Source organism: Hyla sarda, chromosome 6, assembly GCF_029499605.1.
Source record: "Hyla sarda isolate aHylSar1 chromosome 6, aHylSar1.hap1, whole genome shotgun sequence".
Lineage (NCBI taxonomy): Eukaryota > Metazoa > Chordata > Amphibia > Anura > Hylidae > Hyla > Hyla sarda.
Window position 1 is genome coordinate 102,491,493 of NC_079194.1, and position 15,974 is coordinate 102,507,466.

General features: G+C 41.3%; 1 long non-coding RNA gene across 1 annotated transcript; it reads left to right on the plus strand.

The window, feature by feature from the left end:
- Nucleotides 1-310: 310 nt before the first annotated feature.
- On the plus strand, nt 311-7,448 carry LOC130275915 (uncharacterized). The gene is made up of 3 exons (XR_008844951.1): nt 311-462; nt 4,247-4,685; nt 6,944-7,448. It is a non-coding gene; the product is annotated as an uncharacterized LOC130275915 (long non-coding RNA).
- Nucleotides 7,449-15,974: the final 8,526 nt, after the last annotated feature.

The window sequence follows — 15,974 nt, forward strand, 5'->3', positions numbered from 1 at the left end:
GGGGTTAAATCAACTGGTGCCAGAAAGTTAAACAGATTTGTAAATTAAATACAAATGTGAAGAAGGGGGCATTTTGAGCACCCTGAAATGCGTCTAAGCTTTGACTCTGTCTGAACAGAGCAATACAGAGACGCACTGCTTTTACAGAAGCCGGCACACTAATTAGAACAAGCCGTCTACACACCTGCTGCCCTAGCCGGGGACCTCACCTACCTGCCGCATTGATTTACTTTTGCATGCTGCCATCTCCATAAGTGCTCCGCTATGACGAATTCAGCAGAGGTCCGACATCATCGCAGCCACACGCCGCTGCTGCGGACCTCCGACGTGGGAGTCTCATGCCAGAGCCCCGCTTCCAGACGGACTCCAACTAACGGACAGCAGCCAAGTTTTCAGTTACAATATACCAACTGTAACTTACATTATCTTTGGCCCGTCGCAGTACGGGGACCAGCGGGCAGGGTGAGAAATATTTAACCCCTTAAATGACTATGAACAGCTCAGTCTGTTAATTTCAAAGACTGTTCCACTATTTCAAACATCTAATTGCCGGATTAATAGTCTGTTCCGGATAGCCGGCCAATATCACCAGTGCTATATCCATATATATACTATTAGGGCACAATGGTAAAATATTATATATATTTTATTGCTCTGTCAGTTATGTATTTTATTTGGTAGTAAAATTACCTTTTTTTTTACCTTTTATCTATTGTGTTTTAATAAAAATCTTTTGCATTTTTCAAACTTACTGTTTCCTAAACCATTCATTTACAGTTTACCCAGCAGGGTGGTATTCTTGAGGGGTGGTTGAAATTTTTTCTTTAAATAGATTTGTAAATTACTTATATTAAAAAATCTTAATCCTTCCAGTACTTATTAGCTGTTGAATACTACAGAGGAAATGGTTTTCTTTTTGGAACACAGTGCTCTCTGGTGACATCATGACCACAGTGCTCTCTGCTGACATCTCTGACCATTTTAAGAACTGTCCAGAGTAGGAGATCCCCATAGCAAACATATGCGGCTCTGGACAGTTCCTAAAATGGACAGAGATGTCAGCAGAGAGCACTGTGGTCATGATGTCAGCAGAGAGCTTTGTGTTCCAAAAAGAAAAACATTTTCTCTGTAGTATTCAGCAGCTAATAAGTGCTGGAAGGATTACGATTTTTTATAGAAGTAATTTACAAATCTGTTTAACTTTCTGGCACCAGTTGATTAAGAAAAAAGTTTTCCACGGGAGTACCCCTTTAATGAGTTCTGCTGTGGATTTTCCGCTGCAGAAATGACTCTGCGGGAAACTGGTGGGTAACCTGCTCATACCCTTATGCTGCAGTAGAGTGTCTGAGAGGCCTAGCCAGGGATCTGAAGGGCATGACAGATTCATGTTAAAGTCTGAGATACATACAGACCTACATGTACATTTAAATCATACCTGTCATTTCAAGTGTACAGTGTAGCATTATTTCTACCCATTATACTGTATATCTTATATATGGTATTTCCCCCAGTTTTTTTTCTTTGCATGCTTTTTTTTTTTTTATCCCTATAGGACCCCCTCACCTCACTCTAGGTGTTTAGGCAGACCCCCCTCACTTCAAGAAAAGAGATGTGCAGCTCAACGCAATTGACCACGTAATGGATGGGACTGAGGTTAATGGTATAGCACATAATATCCAAAGTGATGTACGTTCCTCCTGGAAAAAGAAATTTCTAACAAACTATCACATGTGATAGCTGCTATGCAGTACAATGTCCTGTGGGGAGGAAGTAGTGGGACTATGTCCTGTGGGGAGGAAGTACTGGGACTATGTCCTGTGGGGAGGAAGTAGTGGGACTATGTCCTGTGGGGAGCAAGTAGTGGGACTATGTCCTGTGGGGAGGAAGTAGTGGGACTATGTCCTGTGGGGAGCAAGTAGTGGGACTATGTCCTGTGGGGAGGAAGTAGTGGGACTATGTCCTGTGGGGAGGAAGTACTGGGACTATGTCCTGTGGGGAGGAAGTAGTGGCACTATGTCCTGTGGGGAGGAAGTAGTGGGACTATGTCCTGTGGGGAGGAAGTAGTGGGACTATGTCCTGTGGGGAGGAAGTAGTGGGACTATGTCCTGTGGGGAGGAAGTAGTGGGACTATGTCCTGTGGGGAGGAAGTAGTGGGACTATGTCCTGTGGGGAGGAAGTAGTGGGACTATGTCCTGTGGGGAGGAAGTAGTGGGACTATGTCCTGTGGGGAGGAAGTAGTGGGACTATGTCCTGTGGGGAGGAAGTACTGGGACTATGTCCTGTGGGGAGGAAGTAGTGGGACTATGTCCTGTGGGGAGGAAGTAGTGGCACTATATCCCGCTCACCTGGTCCTGGTATGATGTTGTTTTGTGTGATCCTCTGCCGGCTTCTCTGCCCCCGACACTTCTAGCTGTATGAGGCGGCTGCTAGTAAAGCAGACCATGTCCCCATGGGTATATGGAGACCCCCTCTCTCACATCACCCCCTATAAATAGGCAGACACCCCCTCATGTCACCCCATGTGTATAGGCAGACCCCTTTCTTACCTTATCCCATATGTGTAGGCAGAACTTCCCTTACCTCACCTCATGGATATATACAGACCCCCTCTCCTCACACCATTTGTATAGGCAGACCCCCTTCACGTCCCCCCCATGTATATAGTCAGATCCTCCTCACCTTACCTCATGTGTATAAGCAGATCCCCCTCACCCTATGTGTATAGGCAGATCCCCTCCACCTAACACCATTTGTATAGGCAGACCCCCCTCACCTTACCCAATGGCCCTGATTTACTAACATGATCCCGACTCTTTTTATCGGGTTATGAGACACAATTTGTGTCGCACGTCCTCTGCGACACTTTGTGCAACACATTTTACTGGTAAAAACCTGACAGTTTTCTAATTACTCAGAGTATTTTTCCTGAAAACCCGACAGTTGTATTTAAAAACCCACCAGAAAAATAGTGAAATACTGAACTTGAAAACCCGACTGCCTTGAGGTGTGGGGAATCTGTTAAAAAGTGTGTGTGTGTTTTTTTTTTTTTTTTTTTTTTTTAAATCCTGTTAATTTGTCCCCTTAGTAGCTTTTTATATTAAATTTTTTATTTATTTATTTAGATTTCATTTCCTTTTTTTATTTATTTTTTTTAAATATTTTTCTTTTTTACTTTTTGTTTGCTAACCCATTAACGACTATGGCCCTCATTTACTAAGAAAATCGGGTTGTAAGTCTATCTTGCTTTCTTACCCGATTGCTTTTTTCCCCTGATATTCATTATTATGTCGCATCCTGTTTGTCGCACGTGGGTTTTGTTGGTTTTGGTTTCCAACTCCTCTGAGTTGTCGGGAAAAAATCCACAACAATTCAACAAATTCGAGTTGGAAACCTTTATAAATATGTGGTAAAGCTCAGAAATGTCGGGTTATGTCCCTTTTTCGGGTTTGGGAGAATCCACATCGGGTCCGTCGGGAAAAAATTTTGCATCCTGGCGCAGACTGGCGCACGATGTCTGCGACATGTCGCAGACAAAGATGCGACAAAAAGCCCGACAAAACAAGTCAGGTTTAGAATATTAAATGAGGGCCTATGAATGTAAAGTTACGTCCTGGTGCAGAAGTTACTTTGCTTTATTTATTTGCTTTTAATTTGCCTGTGCAACACTTTTTTTCCCCGTGCGACAGAATTTTCCCGACATGTGTGAAACATTGATAAAATAGTCGGGGGGAAAAAAACACTATAAAAATATCCCGACACTCTTAGTAAACCAGGGCCAATGTGTATAGGCAGATCCCCCTCACCTTACCTCATGTGTTTGGGCAGATACCCCTCACCTCAGCCTACGTGTATAGGCAGATATCCCTCACCTCATGTGTATAGGCAGATCTCCCTCACCTCACCCCATGTGTATAGGCAGAACCCCCCTCCGCTAATCTCATGTGTATAGGCAGACCCCCTTCACCTCATCCCATGTATATAGACAGACTCCCGATCACCTCACCCCATGTGTATAGGCAGAACCCCCTATAATCTCATGTGTATAGGCAGACCCCCTTCACCTTATGCCATGTATATAGACAGACTCCCGATCACCTCACCTCATGTGTAGAGGCAGACCCCCCTCCCCTTACCTCATGTATATAGGCAAACCTCCCTCACCACACCCCATCACTCCTTGTGTATAGGCAGACACCCCCTCCCCCTCTCTTATACTCACCTCATTGTAGAGTTGTTTGTTTTTCAGCTTCTTCCTCAGGCCCAGGCGCAGCATTGTGATGAAGTCCCAGGGTGAGGAACTGACTGAATAAGATGGAAATGCGGCGCAACTCCACCTTCATGCTTCAAGGCAACACTACATACAGTCGGAGCCAGGGCTCAGTGCATGCTACTTTTACCTGCCTGTCTACAGCCATTTAAAGTTACAGTACCCATATTTAAAAATTACTAAAGAGCAGCAGCAAGTGCCACGTGGAAGTTCCTGCATTGGTTCAAGCAGGTGAACCAGAGTGCAGAATGTGCTCCTCCAGGTTTAGGAAACCGGCTGTCATTCTAACAACCAGTTCCCACGAACGGGGCAGAATGGGCTGAATCCCACTCCTGGCTGCTCCCTCTTTACAGTGCCGGCAGCTGAGCCTAATGCAAGTGCCTCAGTGGCCTCATGGAAGCTACGGCCCTGTTTGCAGGTAATATTGACATTCACCCCTTCACTGACTTGAATTGACATTAATCTTTTTCTGTGCTACAGATCACCAGGATTGCTGACATTAACATCTTTACTATTTATAAAACATAGCTGTACCATTGCACTAATAAAGACTGGAAGGTAAGAAATAATACCGGATGCAAGGCGCGATCCACTGCAATAAGCTTCCAAACGGGTATTGGTAAAAGTTTCTTTATTAGCTGAAGTACACAGACGCGTTTCGATTTGACAACCTCTTTCTCAATGTGAATATGGCTTTACACAAGATACAAATGATTACAGGTTAAAAGCAAAAAACGGCGCCAACTCCTGGTGACGTCAGTGGGCAGGAGTATTTGACGTAACAGGTTGCTATGTATATTGCACCCCACTTGTAACAAATGGAAGAGGAACCTTGAACCTCTAAAATCCAACTGACCCAATACATCTAAGGACGTGCTGGGACCACTGGTATTCCTGACACTTAGGACATATTTGCATCAGGTTGGCCAGTGTGTACTTGCGTTCTGCTTTTCCCCCCGAACCTGGTTCTAATAGTAATAAAACTCAGATTGTCACCGGACAACTCCCAGAGCCCGCAATTACAATACAGGACAACATATCAATGTTTTCCAAAAAGTATAAAAAGTTTACTGCTCCACAGCCGTTTGCCATCTCACAAGCATCCTTATATCACGACTTTCATTAAGTCCCGATTACCGAACCTTGATGGTGCTGCGTCCTCTTTGCCAACCCACAAGCCTCTATATACTTACAAGTATGCTGCGGTAACTAATATTATCTGGCTACTGCACCCCGCCATTAATAAATGGACAGGAAATGTGAACATCCTAAGCGTAATCTCATCTATTGCGTTCCAGGACATGCTGGGACTTCTAGTATGCATCTACAAGCATACATGTCTGATACTTAGGACCCAACGACAACACAGTGCACACACTATATTGCGCACCATCCACAAAAACAAGCACCACCAACCATTCTTTTAATGTGCTAACTTAAAATATCAAAGTTTTTTTTATTTATCATACATTTTAAACATATACGTTATATGTTTAGCATAAATCGTTTAAAGTGAAACTGACTATGTTTTACCCAAAAATGATTTTTTTATGATTATGCAACCTGTTACATCAGGTACTCCTGCCCTCTGACGTTAACAAGGGTTTGGCGCTGTTTTTTGCTTTTAACCTGTAATCATTTGTATCTTGTATAAAGCCATATTCACATTGAGAAAGAAGTTGTTACCTCAGAATGCGTCTGTGTACTTTGGCTAATAAAGAAACTTTTACCAATAACCGTTTGGAACAAACTTATTGCAGTGGATCTGGTAATATTTCTTACCTTCCAGTCTCTCTTGCATCCATCGGTCCGGAGAACCCGTGATGCCGGGAGGCAGCACCACTATCAAGGATAATCCTCTATGTTTTTACAAGTTGTTGTGTCTTGGAGAACACAACAACAGGAGGTGAGCAAACTCATTCATTGTATTTTTGTCTCATCTTACAATACTACTCTATGGGAAGCTCTGCTCTCTTCTGTTTCCTCTCTGCATAGTCTTCATTGCATTAATAAAACACTTTTTTGCCTTTAGTCTCAACCCCATCCCTCATAGACTGTAAACTCTCGCAAGCAGGGCCCTCACTCCTCCTATCTGAATATTTAGTGTGTAATACTAAATACTGATACTTGTCTTTATTTGTACTCCTAAAATTATAAAGTGCTGCAGAATCTGTTGGCACTATATAAAAAATAATATAAATTTTATTACTGCTATAGACTATTAGGTCACTTCCCAGGATGACAGCATTAGCTCCTTCCTTGTCCCAGGCCACCATGGATATAGGCAGAAATCTTCACTGTGCTTGATCTACATTCTATGTAATACTATTTTCCATTAATTACATGGCCCTGTATCTGGCTGTTTGTTAATATTTATGTGATGTGGTTCTGTATTGCCCGGCTTAGAGAAAACGGATCCCACACTGGCCTGCTTACTAGCTACAAAAGGGGAAACTGCCAATGTTCCAGCAGAAAGATATGGACAGGAATACTGGGTGTAAAGGAGAACTGCTGAAAAAATGGGGAAAGGGTCAAACTAATCTTCTCCACCAGTCCCATTAGCTATTAGTTATGCTTTGGATACACCCTTTATGCAGGATAGCCATATTCTTCCAATGTACCCGGTTCCTATATGTTCTTTATCTTTATTTTCTCTTTTTTTCTTTCTATGGTTAGCGTCCCTTTAAAAAAGATAACCTGCCGCAACTTATCATGTGAATGGCTCCCAGGTAATAGACCATAGAAATGGATGTGGCCTTATTTTAGAGAGCTGGATGAAGATATTCCCTTTCTGTGGGTGATGAATGTGCAATAGTCTGTGAAAGAGAATCACCAAATGAGTAAAACCATCAGCTTCTCTGCCTCTGGCGACGGCTGAGCATTAACATTACATTACACAATGAGTTATAGCAGTTAACTTCACCTGCTGCCAAATTAAAAATGTAGTCCAAATGTATCTTGTCTGTCCTTGGTCTATTTACAGTCCTCATACTGTCCAAGAAGTAAGTTTTTATGTATTATAATGATCTTCCACATCCTGAAATGCAACCGAGGGTAGAAGTTCAACATCATCTGAGCCGATGCCATATGCAGTGTCAATGGGATTTCTGCTATGTTTCTTCTGATTTTATCTTATCACATTTATCGGATCACTTACTAAGGCACAAAAGTTTTTTTTAGATGTTAAATGTAGGTTCAAGATGTAGAAAATGCCTGTCCGCACATTTCCTGTGACATTTCCATTAAAGTGATTCTCCATCTTTTATCATTTTGTCATTGTTCGGTCCAAAATTCTGAAATGATTTCTTTCTTCATATAACTTAATATTGTTCAGAGATCTTTTTTTATATAGAGCTAAAATGTCATGAAAACCAATGAGTTTAAAGGACACTGATCTGTAGTCACATTTAGAGAGAGTTAAGTAGATTGTTGCATACTGTTTTATTATTTAGTTTAATGTAAAACAGTATGCGGTAAACTACTGCTCCCTCTAGTGGTGACTGCAGGCAGTCTGAATACTATCTTTTGTCTATGGCTATGAAGGAGACTTGGAACTCTGTATCAGAAAATTAAAGCTCTGGCCTTTATAAAAATAAATTTTGAAATTTAAATATGAAATGTATCTTTTTATTTTGTATGTACAATAGATATTCTAAAGCTGCAATGAAAGTTGACTGAATTGGCCAATTTGGAATGGCCATAATTTAAAAATGACATGAGAAGAATTGTTTACAATGGTTGACAGCAGACTAATGTCTTCCTAAAGCATGATAAGCCAGGCTGGATTTTGTGTATGGCTTGAGTACTTGAAGTTGGCCGATCATTTTCTAGAAGAAGTTTAACTTTTTAGGTTCCTGCCAGGTTTTTGTTGTGTTTTGGTGGTAATTCCTCAGTCTATATAATGGATCCATTTGCTGTTTCTCAAGGCTGGTCATACTGCTTGATTGACTGGTTGGTTGTATGTTCAATGGATTGCTGCTATGAGCTTTCTGGTGTATACTGCTTATACAGTCTGTTTTAGTCTAGTTATATTGTTTTATTGTTTATATTGATTCATATTGTTTGGTCTATATGGTTGCCATGTGCTGTCCTCTGCAGTCTGGCTTATGCTGTACTTATTTATATTGTAAGTGCTTTGCTGCTATGTGTGGTCTCTGTCATATTCCATTGGTCTCATGTTGGTTTTAACATTTCTTTTAGAACGATTCTGTGGTGTAATGCAAAGTTCTGCTTAGTGAATTTTCTGGAGATGTTGCTGTCAGATATTTCTGTCAGTCTGTATAGTTTGTATCTTATCCTTCTTCTCCCTGCATGAATATTATTACTTCTATTGGCCACAAACATGTATGTTTTTTTTTTTGTTTTGCTTTCTAACATCTGATATGAGCGTGTATGATTTTTCTGTGTGATCGCTGACTGGTTACTTTTTTAAGCCCTACCATAAATCCTAGGGGTATCTGATTACTGGAAGCAATCTTTAGGACCCAGGAAAGGAGACTGTTACAGATGCAGCCTGGTTCTAAAATTTAGAGACCCATCACCTTTGTAGCAAAGCCAAAAACAAACTACTCTCCCAAGAAAGTGTCAAAAGAGATTTTATATTCACTTAAGAAATATATGGCCACTGTTATCATGAATAATTCAGACTATACCTAGAGAATGGAAAATTCCCCGAATAGACAGATTTTTTTTTGTTAATTCTATCCATCTGACCAATGATCTCTAGTCCCGAAAAGGGAGAGGTTCTCTATGACTATGGCCTACAGAAAAGCCCACCGACACTTTAAATACACACACTTGCCAGGAAACACTTGATCCCAAAGATGCCTGAAGAGAAAGATTAGAGAATATAACATAAGTAAAGTGAGGCAATAGGAATGCTTTATGGTTCCAGATGTTAAAATGAATTAAAGGAACATGTGAAGGTAATGTAAAGGAGTAATGTCTGGTTAACTCCCAGAGATATCCTAAACAAAGACATTTATTCCCAACATATCTAACAACTCTTTAGTAATCCCCTCCTTCAGTTTCTCCCCTTATGTTTATCATTAAGTTCTCATCATATTAATATTATCTGAAATTTCCAATATACCACCAAGATACAAAACCCTGACAGGAATTTTCCATTCATAAGCAAGGTGAACGTTAGTTCTGACCAGTGTAGTAATACTGCCCACTTGTATCCACTAAATTAATTGATAGGTCGTCTAAAAAGTGCGGAAACCATTTTGTAATACCCCGAGAACAAAAGAATCATGCAGTTTAAATCCAACATGCCAATTTCTTTTCTCCCCCGACATAGGGGGAGAAAGCAAGTAGAGTTGATAATCTTTAAAAAAAAGTAAAGATCAATTTAAATAATCAGAGAATGTATAAGGGTGCGGTCACACAAGCAGATTTTTTTTCAATCTCGCAGTGTGTTTCCCGCTGTTTTTCCACTGTTTAAAATTTGGAGCACACCCTATTGAGTTAAATGGGTTCTGTGGTTGATTTTCCACAGCAAAGACTTCACTGCTAAAAATTAGCATTGAACAGCCTGCGGAGAGCCTGCCCCCTATCAAACTTGCAGTGGCAAACACTAAAATAAAATCAGTTTATGTGAACGAACCCTTGAAGTAAAGGATATAAGACTTACATACAATTTACATACAATTCTGGACTTCCCATTGATTAAAGTATTGAACACCGTTGCTCATACAGTTTATGGACGACTTTTAATTATTACTTCAAGATAAATCAATGGCAGAAGAAAGAAAAATGAATCTGGTTTGGGAGCTTGAGACACAGCTGGGGGAAAACACAGTTATTGACCCGTTGTAATATTTAAATCATACAGCTGACAATATTGTTAATTTAATGCAATCACATCTCATATGTTGAGGTTGTACCATTGACCCATTCTGACGTTGTTCCATGGGGCTTCCTAGTCATTTCATTGACTGAGTCAGCACTGACCATGAAAGGCTCTGTGTTCTTGGTCTGGTCCAGTTTTTTTGCATGGAAATACATACAGTCTGTATTTAGTACAAACTGGAAAATCTAAGCTTAAATTTGAGGAGGCAATTTTGTTTTTAATTTTGGGCTCACTGTGCACATCATACAGAACATGTCTATTGCACATTCTAGCTTTACTGAATTATTAGTACTTTAATTCTATATAACTTTGTTTGAGTGAAGTTTATGTTGTAGAATGACATTGTTACCTCTAATAAGTTTATATCTGTGTAAAGCATTACTTAAATGTGCACTGTCAGATCCAAAAACCTTTTACATGTTGTTACTGATGAAAATTAAATACCTTTTGTAATATGGTTGTTTAAAAATATTGCACATTGAATAAAGAAAATGGCTCCTGAAAATCCCACCACCAGGGGTCCCCATACCTACTGGGACATTAATCAGTCCTGCAGCAGTATCACCTTGTCCATGAGTCATGGACAAGAGATTTATTCACTATAACCCAGGGCACAAAGCCCGGGGCACTAAATCCCCTTCTTAAACCTTCCCTATGAAAGTTAACTTTTATTACCTATCTATGGTGACCAACAAAAATGTTAAAAGAATAGTGCTGTCACTGCACTTTGTTATGTTTCACTTTCAGAGATTGGGATCATTTCCATATCAATATGTATGATCTATCACTATAGAGTCTGCAGCACTCAAAGTAATATTATAGCACAGTTCCAGCAATCTTAAAAACCAAAGATTTGCCCCCTCTACATGTTGCAATTAATCGTAATTAGAATCTCTGCCTCCCCTTCATTTTGGGGGGTTTGTGATGGTATGGACAAGAGATGACTCATGGACAAGGCTGTATGAACAGACACACCACTCACCTTCTACCACCACAAGGAGGGACACGCCCCCTTCCCCTGAGAGGATTTCTAACACTGTGAGCAAATGAAAAGAGGTATTTTATTATAAATATAGGTGACAGAGGCATTATTAGTACATGGCAATTATAAGGTACTGAGTAACAAATTATTATATTTTGGTGGGATCTGACAGGTATGCTTTAACCTCTTATGGATGCAGTTCTCAAAAATCAATTATTAGACATTGCTTAAAAGGAGTGGTCCAGTGAAAAACAACTTATCCACTATCCACAGGGTCTGATCTCCTGAACGGGACCCAGCTCTCTGAGAAAAGCATGTGCTGCAGACGGCACAGACTCCATTTATTTCTATGGGAGTGCCGGAGATGCCCAAGTACTGCACTCGGGGCTCTCCAGCACTCTCATTGACAATGATTTCAGCTCAGCTTGTCTCCAGCATGAGCTCCTCTCAGAGACCAGGCCAGTTCAGGAGATTCCAGGGTGTACCAGCAATTGTATTTCACCAGACCACCCCTTTAACAGGGTGCACCAACATACTATAGCTGTTGCTCTCAGTGGTGCTCAGCTGTTGTGCCATCAAGTCATTGTCAACTTTTTCATGACTGGTTGGATAGCTTCCATATAGTCTGTTCTCAGCCAGAAAACAATAGAAAGAGGGATTTATTTAGGCACACAAAGCAACGCGTTTCCTGCCCATAGCGGGCACTTCATCAGGTAAATGTGCATGTAAAAACAGGAGACCTGTCTGTCTCCTGTTTTTACATGCACATTTGCCTGATGAAGTGCTCGCTATGGGCAGGAAACGCGTTGCTTTGTGTGCCTAAATAAAATGCTATATGATCTTTGAACATTTCATCCTTAATTCATGCTGTTAAAGCGCCTGCTGGAGATCCATTTTTCTATTCTATTCTGGCTGATATTGGACCGGTGGTCGAGGACTTGACCAGATGATCAGGGCTGCTGACAGCTAACCATTGTTTTACACGCTGCATGGTGTTGTTCCCAGAGCGCAACGCTACTTGGTAAGTGTGTTTTTTACTACCACTGCCATATATAAATACAGTATTACACTAGGGGCGCGTGTGCCTTTTTTCCTCTTTTGTCTCTGCACATAGTCTGTTCTGTCTTAGACCAGATGACATTGAGTTCATGACTTCATATCTGCAGTGGCTGTTATGGTGTCAAACAAAGCATGAAAGGTCTTTTGAGTCTACCTGGACAAATCATGATTAACAGAAAAATTTCTTACCTGTTCTGCTCCCCGATGCTCACTTCCATCCTCTCCCCATCTTAGAAGTTTATCTTCCAGACAAGAAGGGAAGGGTACCTGTTGCAATCATCGTATACGGACAAAACCATGCCCATTTGTGATGTCCAATAGCTGCAGGATATAGCCGCAATGATCATGCCTGGCACCCACCCCCTCACGTCTCAGAAGGTATACTTCTGAAACGTGGAGAGAGCAGAAGTGAGCCCAGGGGAGCAGAACAGATGAGACGTTTTCTGCTCCCTAGACAACCCTTATAATAGTGTAGTGGCACTAAGGGAGATTTATCAAAACTTTTCCAGAGGAAATGTTGCCCAGTTGCCCATAGCAACCAATCAGATCACTTCTTCATTTTTCAGAGGCCTTGTTAAAAAATCTGATTGGTTGCTATGGGCAACTCAGCAACTTTTCCTTTGGACAGGTTTTGATAAATCTCCCCCACTGTGTTTGTGTGTTTATGTACAGAATGCGCCTGTACAATTTTTCCAGCTCTCCCACCTCATGAACTAGGCTTTAGAGTTCATAGTTTGATAACTTTTGCAGATTTCATTCATGCTTACTTTACAGAATATATGTTTGATTTAACACACCTCATCGGCTTCATAAAATCTGCTTGGGCTGTTTCCTATTTATATAACAGGCATTGCACTTCTGATAATGCCATTTATAAGACTGCAAAAATTGCCTTCATCTTGTGTGGTCCTTATATTAAGGCCTTTAATGATGTGATTTATGACGAAAAGAAATACGTATCAAATTGGGTAAAGAATTGGAAGGAATTTTTACACAACGTCCGCTTCTTTATATAGAAACCTCAATATCTGTTTCACGACAGTGTGCAGGAATTGATACCTTCTAGAAATAAAAGGCATATACAGGATATAGAGATGAGGAGGGGGTTTCACAATCATTAGACCATTCTCACATATAAGAGACCTAATACTTCTCACAGCTGAAGGTTTCTTTTAACCTGTCAAGGCATCTGTGAGCAGGATAGAAAGGCTGATGGAGACAAGTGAAAAGTGGAGAGAGTAGAGGAGACTCAACTCAAATGGGGGGGGGGGGGGGGGGATCAGCCTGGCATTAAAGGAGTGTAAGGGAGAGGGAGAGGGAGAGTTAACAGTTTTGAGAAAGAAAATGATCTATAGGTAGGGTTTATTGACAAGGAAGATAAGATTTTTTTTGTTGTTGGAATGTTAGAGGTATAGAGGAGAATATTAAGAGAGTCGCTATTTTTGATAGGATTAATAATTATCTACCTGCCATTATTTGTTTGGTGGAAACACCATACAAATGATGCTCTGAATTTAGTGAGGAAAAGATGGGTGAAATGGGAATTTCTCTCTACCATCTCTGCGTACTCCTCTGGGGTTTCCGTGTTGATACATGGTAGGATTAACATCGATATATGCTGTTTAGAATGTGATGATAGGGGCAGATATGTTTTTCTGTTTGCAAAATGGGAAGAAACGGAAGTTGTGTTAGCTTTCATCTATACCCCGCCACCATTCAGGTTAGAGGTCTTGAATAGATTGGCCATCTTTATTAAGGACTAGCTGAGTACCCGGCGTTGCCCGGTTTTTCCTTCCTAATCCTTGTTGGGGAGGAAAATAAACATAGGAGGAAGCTTTTGACTTCATATCCCGTCCTCATATATTGTTGTCATATCCCGAACTCCTATCCCGTCATCTTATATCGACCTCCTATCCCGTCCTCCTATCCCATCCTCCTATCCCGTCCTCCTATCACGTCTTCCTATCCCGTCCTCCTTTCCCGTCCTCATATCTCGACCTCCTTTCCTGTCCTCCTTTCCCGTCCTCCAATCTCGACCTCCTTTCCCGTCCTTCTATCTCGACCTCCTTTCCCATCCTCCTTTCCCGTCCTCCTTTCCCGTCCTCCTTTCCCGTCCTCCTATCCCGTCCTCCTTTCCCTTCCTCCTATCCTGTCCTCCTTTCATGACCTCCTATCCCGTCCTCCTATCCTGACCTCCTATCCCGTCCTCATATCTCGACCTCCTATCCCGTCCTCCTATCTCGACCTCCTATCCCGTCCTCCTATCCTGACCTCCTATCCCGACCTCCTATCCTGACCTCCTATCCTGACCTCCTATCCCGTCCTCCTATCCCGACCTCCTATCCTGACCTCCTATCCCGACCTCCTATCCCGACCTCCTATCTCGACCTCCTATCCCGTCCTCCTATCCCGTCCTCCTATCGCGTCCTCCTATCTCAACATCCTATCCCGACCTCCTATCCCGCTCCTCCTATTCCGCTCCTCCTAACCCGGTCCTCCTATCGCTTCCTCCTATCCCGTCCTCCTTTCCCGTCCTCCTATCCCGACCTCCTATGTCGACCTCCTATGTCGACCTCCTATCCCGACCCGTAATATGTGTACCAGTTATTGAAATATCTCCAGCCGTACGGAAGTTATGTGGGAACATACATTTCCCATTGATTTGCATGGGACTTTAAACAAAAACCCCAACCCTCACAAATGGGGGTAGTTAAGGGTTAAATTAACTATCCTATATCTTAAGTGGACATATAAGTAACATGTGACCAAGTATTATCGAAATATCTCAAGCCGTTTGTAAGTTATGCAGTAACATATATTTCCCATAGACTTGTATGGGACTTTAAACATAAACCCCGCCCCTGGCAAATGGGGGTGAGTAAGGGTTAAATCACCTATCCTATGTTTGTTGTTGACATATAAGTAACATGTGTGCCAAGTTTCATGTTAATATCTTTAGCCGTTTGGACGTGATGCTGGAACATGCACACATACATACACACATACATACATACACACACACATTGAGTTTTATATCTATAGATAAGAACTTTCAGGACCTGTATATTACAGGAGATTTTAACTGCGTGATGGAAAATGTAAGAGATAGAAAAGGGGCGCAGAGAAGTAGCAGTTCAACGGGGTTAGCTAATTTTTGTGGAGAGCTTGGACTGAATGATGTGTGTAGATATATTTATCCAGAAAGTGTAACCTTTTGGGTTTTAGTAAGACACATACCACAGCGTCTAGAATAGACATGGTGCTTACAAATGATAGTGCACTTGCTAAAATTAATAAAATTCAGTATATCCCTGGGGTAGTATCAAATCATTCAATTGTATGCTTCAGGGTTCAGCATAGTGGAATAAAAAATAACCAAGGGAGGGAATTTAATATTCACTCTCACTGGCTGGAGATAGACGAGGTGACAGAGGGAATAAAAGAGGAATTATTGGAATTTTGGCAAACTAATAAAAATACAGCCAGTTTGTTTACTGTATGGGACACTCTAAAAGCTTTTCTAAGGGGTTGCCTGTACAGAAACATAAGTAGAGTTAGGAAAAAAGCAAAGGAAAAAGAGAGGACCCTGATCAAGTTAGTGGAGGAGGCCGAACAAGGATACAGTAAAGCAAGAGATCCTAGTGGAAGAGAAAAGTTAGAGGAAACCAGGTAAAAAGTGCAGCATAGACTCCTATTTTGGGGTCAAAAAGAATTTATGGAAAAGGGTAAATTGAGTAAATGGTTAGCTGGGATTGTGAGCAATCAAAGGGAGAGAAGGAATATTAACCCCTTAAGGACCAGGCTCATTTTGG